Source organism: Acinonyx jubatus, chromosome C1 (assembly GCF_027475565.1).
Source record: "Acinonyx jubatus isolate Ajub_Pintada_27869175 chromosome C1, VMU_Ajub_asm_v1.0, whole genome shotgun sequence".
NCBI classification, from domain to species: domain Eukaryota; kingdom Metazoa; phylum Chordata; class Mammalia; order Carnivora; family Felidae; genus Acinonyx; species Acinonyx jubatus.
Window position 1 is genome coordinate 134,994,455 of NC_069381.1, and position 14,501 is coordinate 135,008,955.

Consider the following 14,501-nt stretch of genomic DNA (forward strand, 5'->3'; position numbering starts at 1 on the left):
CTAAAGGGCCTGGGGGTACACACAGCTTTCAGTGATAGATTTAAATGGCCATGAATTTACATTGACCTTACAATGTTCCTGTTTATCCTGAAGTGCACAGACCATTTTCCCCCTTTGGTGCCTTGATTAATGACTCTTCACTTCTTTTCCCTGGTTTCTCCTTTCTTAACTTTTCTGTTGATAAGTGTGTTTCAATTCGAAAGCAGTGTGTCACCATGGAGTTGGGGGTCACTTCCTGTTGGTCTTACTTACTTGGAATTGCCAGCCCCATGGGTTTAGCCTTTACAGTGCTACAAATATTTCATCTTGGTGATGTAGTCCCTGTGACTGGGCCACATTGTCTATTATTTTAGATTGAGTGGCCTGTGCTTCCTTTTTTGTATGACACTTGAGTAACATTGTATGACTGCTGACCCTAAAGAAAATGAGATGTGCCTCCCACAAGACAAGAACTGAGCACCGAAACTTCTAAATAATGTTTAAATAGAAGTCAGTGCACTAACTCTGGACTGTAAATCTATGCATGCTTTCTAAGTTCCTCAACTTAATTTTCCTGACATGCCCCCTGTGCCAGTTCCACTTGTGCTGGGTCCTGAACTATACAATCTTTAGGTACTCTGTCTATAAGCATCTGGAGGCATGGACCTAATTTTATCACCTAGTTTACTCAAAAAATTGAAACTCAAAACACAACTCCAGCCTGGCCAGATTCAAGTACTTGGTTGCAGCTGTTTTCCTCATGCATAGCAGAAGCACCACATCCCTCAGGTAAAACTTGAGGTTTCCAGTACTTTTCATAATCTGATAAAAAGAAAATGAACTGCAAGGTCTTGCTCCTTGTATTATCGAATACAACTTGTGAAGTAACTTGAGAATAACAAAGATGGGTTGCCCTTGCCTCTGGACTCGGTCTCTCTCTCTCTCTTTTTCTCTCTCTCAGTCTCCTCCTCCCTCCCTCCCCTCTGTGGAACATGCAGTAAGAAAACAAATCTCAACTGTACAATTTGTAACATTTTTTCCCATGACGCAGTCTATCATTATTTGGATGACTAAAAGCTTTAATTATTTACTTTTGGGAGTCCCTAAAACCCATGTCATCAAAAATACTGAAGAATTTTCTGGGAAAGGTTTGAAACACTTCCAGTTAAACTCTTGACTTAATATCTCAAGAAAAAAATAATGTTTCTACCACATATTTTATTAAACCCTTTAGGTCCTTTTACAAGAGAGGAAATACCAATTAACGTATAATTTAGCAGAACAAAATATTATCCCATTTCAACCAGTACCCACTTCCTTGAAGTTTATTCAAGCATTAATAACCATTTAATGCAATTTAACTACACTGAGGTATCCATTACATTAATATAATATATCCATCAGGAAATTAGAGTTTTGTTTCCATGAATTTTGTATTACAAGAAGGTCTTTATAATTTTATTCTGCATTTTATGATTCTTAATTTCAACTCCTCAGTCTCTGTTACAGTGTGAGATGATCAAAATGTTCCCAATGCTAAAAGATTACAATTACTTGATTTATTCAGCCAGGAATCACAAATGAATGTTTTATATACATATACATATCGTTAACATATTTGAAGATTTAAACCACTAGATGTGTCAGGATCATCAAACCTCCTTAGGAATATAACACTGTGAGTAAGTTTTTGAGAACATTAACAATGATCCTTTTAAAGCATACATTTTGGGATGATGTCCATGATGTAATATCTTCATGGTCTGGAGACCTATATCGTGTTTTTAAGGACAAATTATATTACCTGTGAGGACAGTTATATCAGCATATATTTTTGAATCCTTTAGCTCAAGAAGTATTGATCATGGAACTCTAGCTATGTTTCAGTATGTAAGGAAAAAATTATTCACATGATAGCATATATTAGAATATTAGATATTTAGGGGAGGAGACAGGCCTTTCATTGAACATCTTTATCTGACAGTAAATGCTTAGAAAGCCAAAAAACTTGATTAAAGGAACTTGGCTATTTTGTGTCAGGATCAGAGCATGGTTCTCACTGTCCAAGTTAAAGCACTTCCTACAACATAGTGAGCTCTCATCCAGATAGGAAAATAAATGTGCACACAGCAATGGAAGACACAGATCCATGCTTTGAAGTATCTTTGCTTCCATGTTAGGAGGACTAAGGGGATATTCCATCAGACTTCTGGAACCTTTGCAATCTCCCTTCACATCACAATAGCACAGAAACAAACTATATCACCTTATCTCAATGTAGGAAGGGTGGTGAGCTCATGTGGATCATATTTGTGTTTTCAAATAAAATCTGAAAGTTTATCTAAGGATTCTTATTCTTTTTGCCTAATTAGTATAATCTACTATTTACCTTTTCCTCCCTTTCTTTTCTTTCTTTTCTTTTCTTTTCTTTTCTTTTCTTTTCTTTTCTTTTCTTTTCTTTTCTTCTTTCTTTTTGTAGTAAGCTTCACACTCAGCATAGAACCTAACTTGGGACTTGAACTCAGCACTCTGAGATCAAGACCTGAGCTGAGATCAAGAATTGGATGCTTAACTGACTGAGCCATCCAGGCACTCCCTATTTACTTTTATGATTCTATAGAATTAACTTAAATAATGTCTGAAAGGAGATTTTGAAAGTAATACCTTGAAAGGAAAAATCAAAGATTGGGAAGTTCCTAAAATCCTACTAAGAGAATTTCAGAGGTCATAAATTGGTTAATTCAAGTAAAGTTCCTGCTACTGAAGAGGTTTACAAATGTGTTTACATGGAGAAAGCAGACAGCCTGTGAATTTCAGCAACGTAGATCAACCATATGGACAAATCTGATCTCTTATCTGCTCCTAAATTGAGACATTATATAAGAAACAGTATAATATCCTAAGTTTTCCTGCTTACATTTTCTAATTGATTCAGTTCAGGAGGTTATTCATAAACACTGTTCTGAATGCTAAATGGTAGAAGGCAAACACATATAAAAAAGATAAATGCATTTCTTAGAGATTTTTAGCTAAGCCCATATGAGTAGGTGTATGTCCTAATCTAGCTTTTCCTACTCCATCTTTGTTATCTACATGCCTTATAATGAAATAAAGTGAGATCATAAACAATGTTGTTTGGCTCCATTCATCTTAGGATGAGGTCCTTAATGAGTAATGCCTCAGTGAGAATAGATCAATAACTTTAAACTCAATGAGAAGAGCTTTCTTACTAGATGACAAGTAGTAACGACAAAAGAGTGAAGAGAGGCAACTAAGTATTTACTTCAGTAGAAAAGTGGATCCTTGAAAGGACCTCTGATAGAAGGTGAGTCCAATCTGGTTTTGCCATGTTCTCCCCACTGCTTAACATCTTTCCTTTTTTTTTCCTATCCCCATATCTACCTTCAGATAAACATAGAATTTCTTTCCTCATTTTTCCTTTTTAACCTGTGTCTATCAAACCTGTCAGCAAGCTTTCATGGTTATTCATTTAGTAAACATTTATTAGGTACCTACCATGTGCCAAACCTTGTGCTATATGTTGATCTTTTGCCCTTGCACCTCTTCTGGCCTGCTCCCACCTGCCTCCTGGCTTCCCTCCCTTCTGGGAATGTGCTAGCATGCTGATGCTGTATCTGTACTACCAAACTTCTTGTCCTAGATTCCAGGTACTCAGGTGCTACTCATGATCCAGAACACCCAACTCCAAATTGATTCCTCACATTTTATCAATTCCCAATTGTATAGAAAAAGTTAATTAAGACTAAAAAAGGAAAATTGTTCTGCATTCATTCAAAATAAACTGTGAATGGCATAAAAACTCCTAACCAAGGATATCACTTTAAAAAATACTAATAATTGTCTCAAATCATTTGTAGATGAACCTTCAATTGGTCAGTTATCACAAAGTTTTAGAAGAATCTCCCATACACTTACCTGTCAAAAGCTAGACATCCTTTACCTACACTTCTGAGTCGGCCTCCTCTGCTACCGTTTAAGGCCACATCTGACCTCCAGGACAGCCATTTTTACTGACTGCACACAGAATTGACAAACTTGTTCTTAACCTATCTCATTATCTCACACTGGGATGATATGGACTTAATTTGATAGGAGGTAATGAAAATAGATATCAAAATTGTTTCTCATATAGAAAACAAGGATCAGTGAGGAAAACAAAACATAAACATGGAAATATTGGTCATATTGATGGAAAAATAGTCTTGTGAGAGGAAATTTTTGAGAATGACAGTAATATTCATGTGAAAGAGATTTAAAATTCCTTTTTAATGCTGAATTTTTATTGCATTTTTGAGACAAGTTTATTGGAACCCACTGATATGTATTTAATATTTCTTATTTCACTGTCCCATAATGTTAACAATTCCAAATTCAAGCATTCTTATTCACCAAGAAAAATACTAATAATTTTATGCCCAGTAATAGAATGAATAGATAAAAAGATAATAATAGACCAATACCTGAATCCATATTTGACTAAATCAGTAGGAAATTGGTTGAACTTACCAGTAGTCTTCTGGATGATGAAATTGTCTGTAACAAATACAAAATAAAGACATTACCAGTGAAATACTTAACTTTTTAAAATAGAAAATGCATGCAATTTCAGTTTCAAGAGGCAGAAATACTTCGAGATTTCATATTTAATTTCACTTGGCTTGTTCAGATTTAACAGTTAATTTCCAGTTAAAGTTAATGTTGAACTCCCTTCCTCTACATATCCCTAAAACATAAGGGTTGCAGTTGAAATTGTGTTAATTTCAGCTTGTCCAAATTAAACAGCAAAAGTTATGCCATGAAAAAAATAGCATTGGTACTATATCCCTTTATGGATTAAACTTTAACTTTTATCTTAATAAATACTGACTTACAAAATCATTACCCCAGCTCTTAAGTCATTTCTACAACATAACTTTATTCTTTGAATGCTTACAATGTACCCATAACTGTGGAAGATACTGTCAACAAACTAGTTCAATACATATGAGTTATTATGATCTCCAAACTTGCAAGTCAAAGAGTTCTAAAGAAGTAAAATAGCTTATCCTAGGTAGCTAATATTTTAAAATGCAGAATCATGCAGAATAATGAAACTGGACCACTTTCTTACACCAAACACAAAAATAACTTCAAAATGGATGAAAGACCTAAACATGTGACAGGAAACCATCAAAATCCTAGAGGAGAAAACAGGCAACAACTTCTTTGACATTGGCCACAGCAACTTCTTGGCATGTCTCTGAAGGCAAGGGAAATAAAAGCAAAAATGAACTCCTGGGACCTGATCAAGAAAAAAATTGAGCATAGCAAAGGAAACAATCAACAAAACTAAGAAGCAACCAACATAATGGGAGAAGATATTTGCAAATGACATATTGAATAAAAGGTTAGTATCAAAAATATATAAAGAACTTACCAAACTCAACACCCCAAAAACAAATAACCCAGTGAAGAAATGGGCAGAAGACATGAATAGACACTTTTCCAAAGAAGACACCCAGATAGGCAACAGACACGTGAAAAGATGCTCAACATTGCTCATCATCAGGGAAATACAAATCAAAACCACATTAAGATACTACCTCACACCAGTCAGAGTGGCTAAATTCAACAACTCAGGAAACAACAGATGTTGTGAGGATGTGGAGAAAGGGGAACCTTCTTGCACTGTTGGGAGGAATGCAAACTGGTGCAGCCACTATGTAAAACAGTGTGGAGCTTACTCAGAAAATTTAAAAAAATAGACTTACTCTATGACCCAGCAATAGCACTACTAGGAATTTATCCAAAGGATACAGAGTGCTGATTCATAGGGACACATGTACCCCAATGTTTATAGTGGCACATCAACAAGAGCCAAATTACGGGAAGAGCCCAAATGTCCATCAACTGATGAATGGATAAAGAAGATGTGGTATGTATATATACATATATATACATTGTATATATGTATGTATATATGCACATATACAATGGAATACTATTGGTGATGAAAATGAATAAAATCTTGCCATTGGCAACAACGTGGATGGAACCACAGGGTATTAAGCTAAGTGAAATAAGTCAGTCAGAAAAAGGCAGATATCATATGTTTTCACACATATGTGGAATTAGAGAAACCCAACAGAAGACCACAGGGGAAAAGAAGGAAAAATAAGTTACAAACAGAGAAGGAGGCAAGCCATAAGAGACTCTTGAATACACAGAACAAACTGAGGGTTGATGGGGATGTGGCGGGGGTAGGGCTGCAGGGAAATGGGAGATGGGCATTGAGGAGGGCACTTGTTGGGATACTGTAAGTGATGAATCACGGGAATCTACTTCCGAACCAAGACTACATTGTATACAATGTATGTTGGCTAACAACAATAAATTATTTTTAAAAATAACAATAAAACAAAAAATAAATAAAAATGGGTAATATTTTTTTCATTCAAAAGATGCAGAATCTAACAACTCAAATCTGGATCTAACTTATTCTATAGTTTGTGTACTTCCCATCAAATCTCATGAAATTGGACAATTTGTGGCTCTGGAAAGTTAGGTCTAAGTTATTCTTTATTCTAATTCTAACATATTTTTTTAAAAAATTCAATGTAGATCATGACTGCTTAGAAAAGCAGCGACTACTATAAAATTGTATGAAGCTGTAAATGAATAACACTGGATGTAGAATGGATTTTCTATCATTTGAAATCATTTCAAATATAGGTGTTTGGACTTTATGCTTTTATAAGTTTATGAAAACAGATAACTGAGAAGAGATTCATAGTTTTGTAGAATATTGTTTAGAAATGAATCAGCACTTAGTGTATAATCATGTTTATTAAAAAGAAAGAATTTAGGGACATCTGGGTGGCTCAGTCAGTTAAGTGTCTGAGTTTGGCTCAGGTCATGATCTCACGGTTCATAGGTTTAAGCCCCAGCTTGGGCTCTGCGCTAATAGCGTGGGGCCTGCTTCAGATTCTGTGTTTCTCTCTCTCTCTCTCTGCCCCTCCCCCACTTGTTCTCTCTCTCTCTCTCTCTCTCTCTCTCTCTCTCTCTCTCTCTCTTAAAAATAAATACACATTTAAAAAAATAAAGAATTTAGGTGAGCAAATACGATAAAGAGATTGAAAGAGATCATTACAATTTACAATGGCGAGGCATAGAACTTTTATTATACATTTTAGTTTGAAAATGATCATAGATGGCAAAAGCAACTGCCCTCATAATTTGATTATTTGTTAAATCTCAGCTTAAAAGCAGCACCCCATGGAAGATTCCTCCTAATATTAAAAATAAGGTTAAGTGACTTAATTTTGGATTCCCAGAGCCCCCAGTGTATCTCATCACAGCACCTACCTACACAACTGCTGTATCCTTATTCCCAAGAGTATCTGCGAATTGTATTTGCTTAATAAGTGTCTATTAAATTAGTGAGTAAATGAGTGAACTAATGAATAATAAATTAATTAATTAATTAATTAATTAATTAATTAATTAATGTGTTTGAACCCATGATGTAGAATAATTGTTTGTATTTTACAATATTAAAATTTACCAGCCATCATAACAATTTGTTTCATAGTAGAATGTCCTTATTTAATTGAAGGATTGTTAAAACATAAAGCAAAATGAAACCTAATTGGATGTTCTTTTTCTGTATCAAAGAATAATCCATATGCTTAGTGTAAGCATCACCTCAAAAACTATGATATGGAAGTCTATAAATGGAAAATACATAAATCTGGGCCCTCTATTAGAGAGAATCATAGAATTGAGAATGAACGATTTTGTGACCTCTGAATTCCATATAAACATATTTTATTAAAGTCCTAACTAGCTTGGATATCTTCCTCAGAACACTGCAGTGGCATGACTGAAGAGTCTTCTTGGATCATTCCAGCAAAAAAGAACATGTTCTTTCTTTTTACCCTGCTTAGAATCCTTTAATGACTAATCCTCTCGTAAGTGTGCAGTAAAGGCAAAGAAGAGGAGAAAAAAGCTATAAGAGAGGAAGTTCATTTTGTCCATTTAATACGCTGTTTATTTGCTATACATATTGAAAAAGAATGTTTATTTTTTTCTGTTTTCCCCTAAAAAGAATCTAAAAATCCATTTTGCAATATATTAGTCTATCTTAAGTATATACATGTATATATATAATATAATATATATAAATATCTATAACTTCATGTATACTTTATATAAGTTTTTTATAAAACTTTATAAAGTTTTCAAACAACAAATTGTACTCATCTCCTCTAATCATTAGCCAACTAATTAAATGACTGTAGATCTACCTGGATTCTTAATGTTCATTTGATGCAATCACCTAAATATACAAGTGGGAAAACTGAATTACAGGGAAGATTTTTTGGGGTCTTCTGCAAGGACTGAACATGAGGACCTGACAGAGATAAATGATACTGGAAACTACCTCTTCCCACCTAGTCCCCAACGTACCTCCCACTTCAACCAATGTGTTACTTTTAAGTGCTGTTAATGACAGTTCAGACCCTAAACTGTAAACGTCAACCCAGTAATCACTTATCCCTGAACGCATTCTCAGAAAAGTTCACAAGTTGAAAAATAATATTTTATAATTTTTATCATATATATTTTCCAAAAACTGTACACATTAACCAAAACACACACACACACACACACACACACACACACACACACACACACATCTTACTAAACCAAGAGTAGTAATAGTTCCTGTCTAAAAGAAAGAAAATTAAAAAAAAAAAAAACCTCTTACATCAAATACTTGGCATAGAAAGATTTCCTATAATTCTTTTATGCCATCTCCCTCCCCCCACCCCAACCCCTTGGTGAGATTAATCGTGTGACAAATGACATGAGATGGCCTTATGAAATTTTGTCTGGAACAATTTTTACTGCTAATGGAAATTATAAATAATATGTGCCTTTCGTCAACTGCATTCTTCAGTAATCTAATTGTATCAAGCTAATGAGACCTGGGTTAGGAAATGTTCTGAGGTTCCCATGCCCCAGGTCAGGGAATGCTGAAAACATCTCCAAGCAGATGTGCTCAGTCTCACGAGGATGGCAGCTGGAGCATGTGGTCACTCCACAGAGTGCTGGCTGTGCAGAGGGCTGTGCACTTGACCTACTGCTAGAGGTAAACAGCCTTCCTGTTGGTTAGCTGCAAAACTCTAGGGGGTGGGGCAGAGAGAGAGAAAATTCTCCTTTTCACCGTCTGTCTCCCAACCTATTATTAATTCTGTGGAAGATTCTCCCCATTTTTTCCCCAGGGAAAAATGGCTGTAAATGTTGCCTTTTCAGATACTAACATATGTGTTGGTATCTGCGTGTGGTGTGTTGAAGGGAGCCAGAGGTCCAGGGAAGGGTGGCATGAGAATGAAAACACCTCTTTTCTCCATTTCTTCAAATCAATATTGTTTACTTTGCATTTACAAAGGTTGATGCAACACCACTCCAGGCTGTTACAGACAAACTGCCTCAAAGATGATTTTATATTATGGTTGGATAAGAGGCGTTTAAATACAAAATTCCAACATGCTCAAAAAGTAGTTATGACCACCCCCCTAACCTTGAGGTTAGGAAGTGTGGGCAGTAGGGATGAGATATAATTACCTACATCCTGTGAGTGATGTCATACAAGGGCAACGAGACCTCAGGAGTTGATTGTCATATTTGGTCAATCTCCAAAATCCAATAGATTTTTTTCCCCTTAAAAAAAAAAAGTTACTCATAACTTTTAAAATTTGCTCCATTGCAATGCAAACTGGGAAATATTTTTCTTTTTTCTTATTTTTTTCTTTGTCTATTTTTCAAAGTACAACTGACCCCTCTCTTCTATCCTTCTCCAACTCCACGTACCATGTGAGTGGTACACACACACAAACACACACACACACACACACACACACACACAGAGGCACACCTGTGCTTCCTTTCTTCCTTTGACTCAAGGCATCACTGATTCCATAGTATTACACCAGCAAAGACCTGCTCCTTCAGTAAGCCTCCTGGGGTTTTATTTGGAGTATTTCAAAAGTCCCAAGAGTGAGGATGCTCACTGATTTTCTAAGAATGGGGTTGGTTCTCACGGTGAGCATATTCCCCTCTTCTCATTTTTAACTTAAACATTTTCTTCGTCCTTTGTGCTGTCCGTTTGCATCCTGCCAGAGGATTCTTCCTCTCCTGAGGCGTTTACATCTTTCACATACTTGCAGACTGTTATCATGTTCCTCTTAGCAATCACTTAGCCAAAATATACATTACTCTGTGCTCTTTTAATCTCTCCACATAAATCAAGCCCTTGGTGCCCTAATCATTTTGTTGTTCTATGAAGTCACTCCAATTTGGCTTTGTGTTCTGGGGTGACAAAAATGGAAGACAGATTTTCCTGTTCAGATTCAGTTCTGTCATGTTGAGACCCCATCTCCTCCTGCTCCTTCATATGAAACTTTTTCATGTGCCAACTGACTCAGTACTCTTCTCGTACTGTTGGATTATGTTGCTGTTACATACTTTTCTCCCTGGAGGTTTAATCTGGTGGGAACCTTGAAGTGGTTTATTATGCTATTTTTGAACAATAACAAGAATAGAAATTGCATTTATTTTTGATAAAGACAGCGGAAGCTGACCTCCATGTCCCCATGCCAAAGTTCCCAAGCATTTATTGGATCTATGGATTTTTCACATTTTTCCAAGGAGTTTCCATTAAAAATAAAACCAGACACGGAAATTTCTAGGCCCCAAAAGGAAAAATTTTAGAAGAGGAAAGTGGGAGTTTATATTGAAATACCTCTTGCAACTTCACCAAATATGCTTTGATACAGGCACAGAATCAAAAGCAGTTTAGTTTATAAGTACTTGCTAAATTTCAGAAAGAAAACCAAATGAAACTTGAATACTTAAGAAGTTTTTTGGAGGCATTTTCTTTCAAAAGTGTATCATATTGCTGCTTTTAAATTTGTGTCATCCAGTGATAATCCTTCAGCTTCCTGATTGGCCATGGTATTTGGAACTGACTGGCCTTTGAATCACTCTGTATGCTGAAGGCGGGTGTGGATGTTAATCCGTGGGTCATTAACACCTCATATATGTTAGTTCAGAGATCTGGGGTGTGTCTGTGTTTGCTCTGCCAACATGCATAGCATTTCTTGGAAATTCAGAGTTTTTGTTTTCTGAGGGTTTGATTTGAAATATTTTCCACATAGGCATTTTCACTCTCACTGAGTAATCACTTTTTTTGGAATTTGGTTTTATTTTAATTCTTCTTTTCTGAACTCATTGATCAGCAGACATATGCACCAGCTGAAAAGTCAGAAGAGGAGGGAGGAGTCTTGCTTCATTGCTCCCTGGAGCTGATGTCTTGCGTAAAAAAAGCCTGTCACCCTGTCAGCTCCATCTTACTCCGGATTCCCAATATTCACCTAAAATAATATTTTCATTCTTGTGCAATTTACAAACTCCCAGTGTGGCTTTTGATATATCTGAGACATTCCTTTTCTATTAACATTAGAATACTGAATACATTCTCTTTCTCATCCTCTCTCCAGCATATGACTTTAAATGCCAACTTCTGGATCATAATGCCCCATGCAAAATTCTTGCCCACTTGGCCTATCACTTTTCAAAACCTATAAAATAATCTATGGAAAAAAATATCAAGGTCATGAAAGTTGAATGAATGCATTTGAGAACAGGTTGACTTTGGAAATTTCACTGGTATGTTAGCTATCTGTGATAGGAGTCAGATTTATAATGCCACAGGAAACAATACAAATGAAACAAAGCCAAACTTCAGATCCTCCTGGCAGCAAGGTAGTGATCCCAGGCACTAAGTCACGTTGGGGTGTTACCTGCCGCCAGCCTTTACAGTTGCTGTTCCTACCACCTGACACACTCTTCCCTCATATGCATGCATGGCTGGTCACTTTTGCTTGCATCACATTTTTTATTGAAACCTTCTCCTCTTCTTGAGGCCTTTGACCCACCAGTCTAAAACGGGAGCACTCACACATGCACCTCCTATCTAGCTTCGCTTCTCTGCTCCATTTCTCTTCTCTATCATTTATCAACATTAAACATGTCAGACATTTTACATTTTTATCCTGCTTGCTCCCCCTACCTCTTCGGTTAAAATGTAAGCCCATAAAGGGAGACATTCATGTCTCATTGTGGCATCTTCAGAAATTACAATAGTCCTCAGAGCACTGTAGGCTCTCAATAGATATTTGCTGAGTGAAGAAATGAAAATAAAATTTCAATAGACCAAACAAATTAGAAAGTAACTTTGAGTTTATTGAAACAGACTGATATCTAAAATATACTTTTCTATAAGGCAAAATTAAAAATGAGGTAAACGTAACTGAAATAGCAGTATTGAATTTAGGGGGATTAATGTGTAATAGGAGAATTTCACTTCCCCTTTACTTTTACATACATATACATGGACACAAATATATTCAACTTGCAAATAAATCATTACTTTCTAAGCGATGTTGGAATAGGAAGAGACATGCAGTTCAGCCTTAATATCATCTCCGCCAAGGTTCTATGAGATACGGAATAGAGAAGAGTATTGATTTAATTAAGAGCAGTTACACAAAAGTAATGTTTTCCAAATCCTTTCTGTGCTTCAAGAACTAAATGAAATCATGTTTCTTCCATAAAACTACTGCCAATGACTCTAGTCCATACACATAACTCTCTTCTTTATATTCATATCTTCAAGTTAATGTTTTTTGAGAATTGGTTTGTGCCAGGTACCACCCCAGTGCTGGAAAAGACTCAGCTAAGGAAAACCCTCATGAGACAGAGTTTTGTGTAATTTAATTTTGCCATGAACATTTTTAAAATTAATCCCACTTTCTATTCACTTCCTGTGCTCTCTTTCTATCTCTTGCACATACTACTCTCCAATATATCACACACGTTATTTAGTTATCCTATTTACTGGGGCTCTTCCACTGGAATGAAAAGCATATGATGTTACAGCATATAGGCAGAGTTAAATACACGGTAAAATCTTTTTCTCCTGCACATCATCTGGGAATATAAGTGGACGCCTGTGTCTGGTAAGATCCAGTGAGCAAAAGAAGAACTATTTTGGGTAGCTAAAACAAAGGAAATTCCAAGCAGGTATTTGGTGACATCATTTAGAAGATGGTTACAGACGACCAGAGTAAACTGAACGAAGAAACCCAAAGATTATCTTGGACCAAAAGCGTAGTGATTTCCTGCTCACGAGAAACAGTATGGAATGTAAGCTTACTATTTTACAGGGAACTTAACAAGAACAGATGTTGAGGACTAATTGTTTTCTATAACAAAAAACTTTTTAATTCATTATAAAAATGTTTTTCTTGGGGCACCTGGGTGGCTGGCTCAGTCAAATGTCCGACTTAAGCTCAGGTCATGATCTTGTGGTCCGTGAGTTTAAGCCCCTAGTTGGAGCCCCCCCATTGGGCTCTGTGCTGACAGTTCAGAGCCTGAAGCCTGCTACAGATTCTGTGCCTCCCTCCCTCCCTGCCCCACCCCTGCTCACGCTCTGTCTCTCTCTCTCGCTCTCAAAAATAAATAAACATTAAAAAATTGTTTTTCTTTTATGGGTGATGCTGGAGGGTTGGTGAGGGGGCCTTGATCCATGCGGGAGGAATGTGGAGTTTTCCATGAAAGTAAACAAGGCATGGTTGGAGCCTGCAGGGTTTACTCTGTGACTTTGGGTATGTGTGGGAGGAGTAAGTGCAGGTCCTGGAAGAGGGGCAGTGGGGAATGGGCTAGAATGTGCTGCATGTCAGGGATGGCTCAGAAAATGGTAAAATCAGACTCTAAGGTGCTGTAGCCCCTGCCATGCTCCCCAGAGGAAGCTGGATCTCATAAGATTTTGGGAGCTCTACAAGGGTGGTGCACCTGGGAGCCCCTTGGTACTGGTGGCCCCTTTTTCCAGAGTTGTTCATAAGGAGTCTGGCTTGTACCAGTCTCACACAAACCTCAATGCTCATGGATGCCTCCCTTCCCTCCCCTCCTTAGAGTCACAGTGCCAGGGTGTCTGACCTCAAAAGCCAGATGGTGGGGTGTAGGCTCTGGCCCGAGAGCAGGGAAGAGGTGCACCACCCCAGACCAGAATGGGAAAGTGAACTGTGCATTAGTAACGCCAGGCGTCTACACTTGAGGGACAACGGGCCAGTCATTTTACTGGAACTCAAAGACATGTTCATGTGGAGGACACGGAAACCATTTTGGGATCTTCCAGAAGAGATGGTGTCAACTGGGGAAGACATTGTTATCACTCCACATTCTCCACTCCTGCCCTCCACACTCGCAGTGTGCTTCAGATGGCAAAACCCAGCCAAAAGTCAGCTAAGAAACCCATCTTGCAGGAGTAGGGTTCTGCTGCAAGATAAAACAGGGCAAGCAGGGGAGGGCAGATGCATCTGAAGGTGAACAGGTCTGGCAAGTGGAAACACCTAGCAAGGAAAAATGTGACAGAACACAGTTTTGAACACGTAACT

The 14,501-nt window shown here is 37.1% G+C and overlaps 1 long non-coding RNA gene across 1 annotated transcript in view; it reads right to left on the minus strand.

Moving 5' to 3' along the window:
• The window catches only part of LOC113598233 (uncharacterized), a 284,359-nt gene that overhangs the window by 130,549 nt on the left and 139,309 nt on the right, over nt 1–14,501 (minus strand). Inside the window, exon 2 of the long non-coding RNA XR_003418885.2 lies at nt 4,507–4,533. This is a non-coding gene — a long non-coding RNA (uncharacterized LOC113598233). The remainder of the gene's footprint in view (nt 1–4,506; nt 4,534–14,501) is intronic.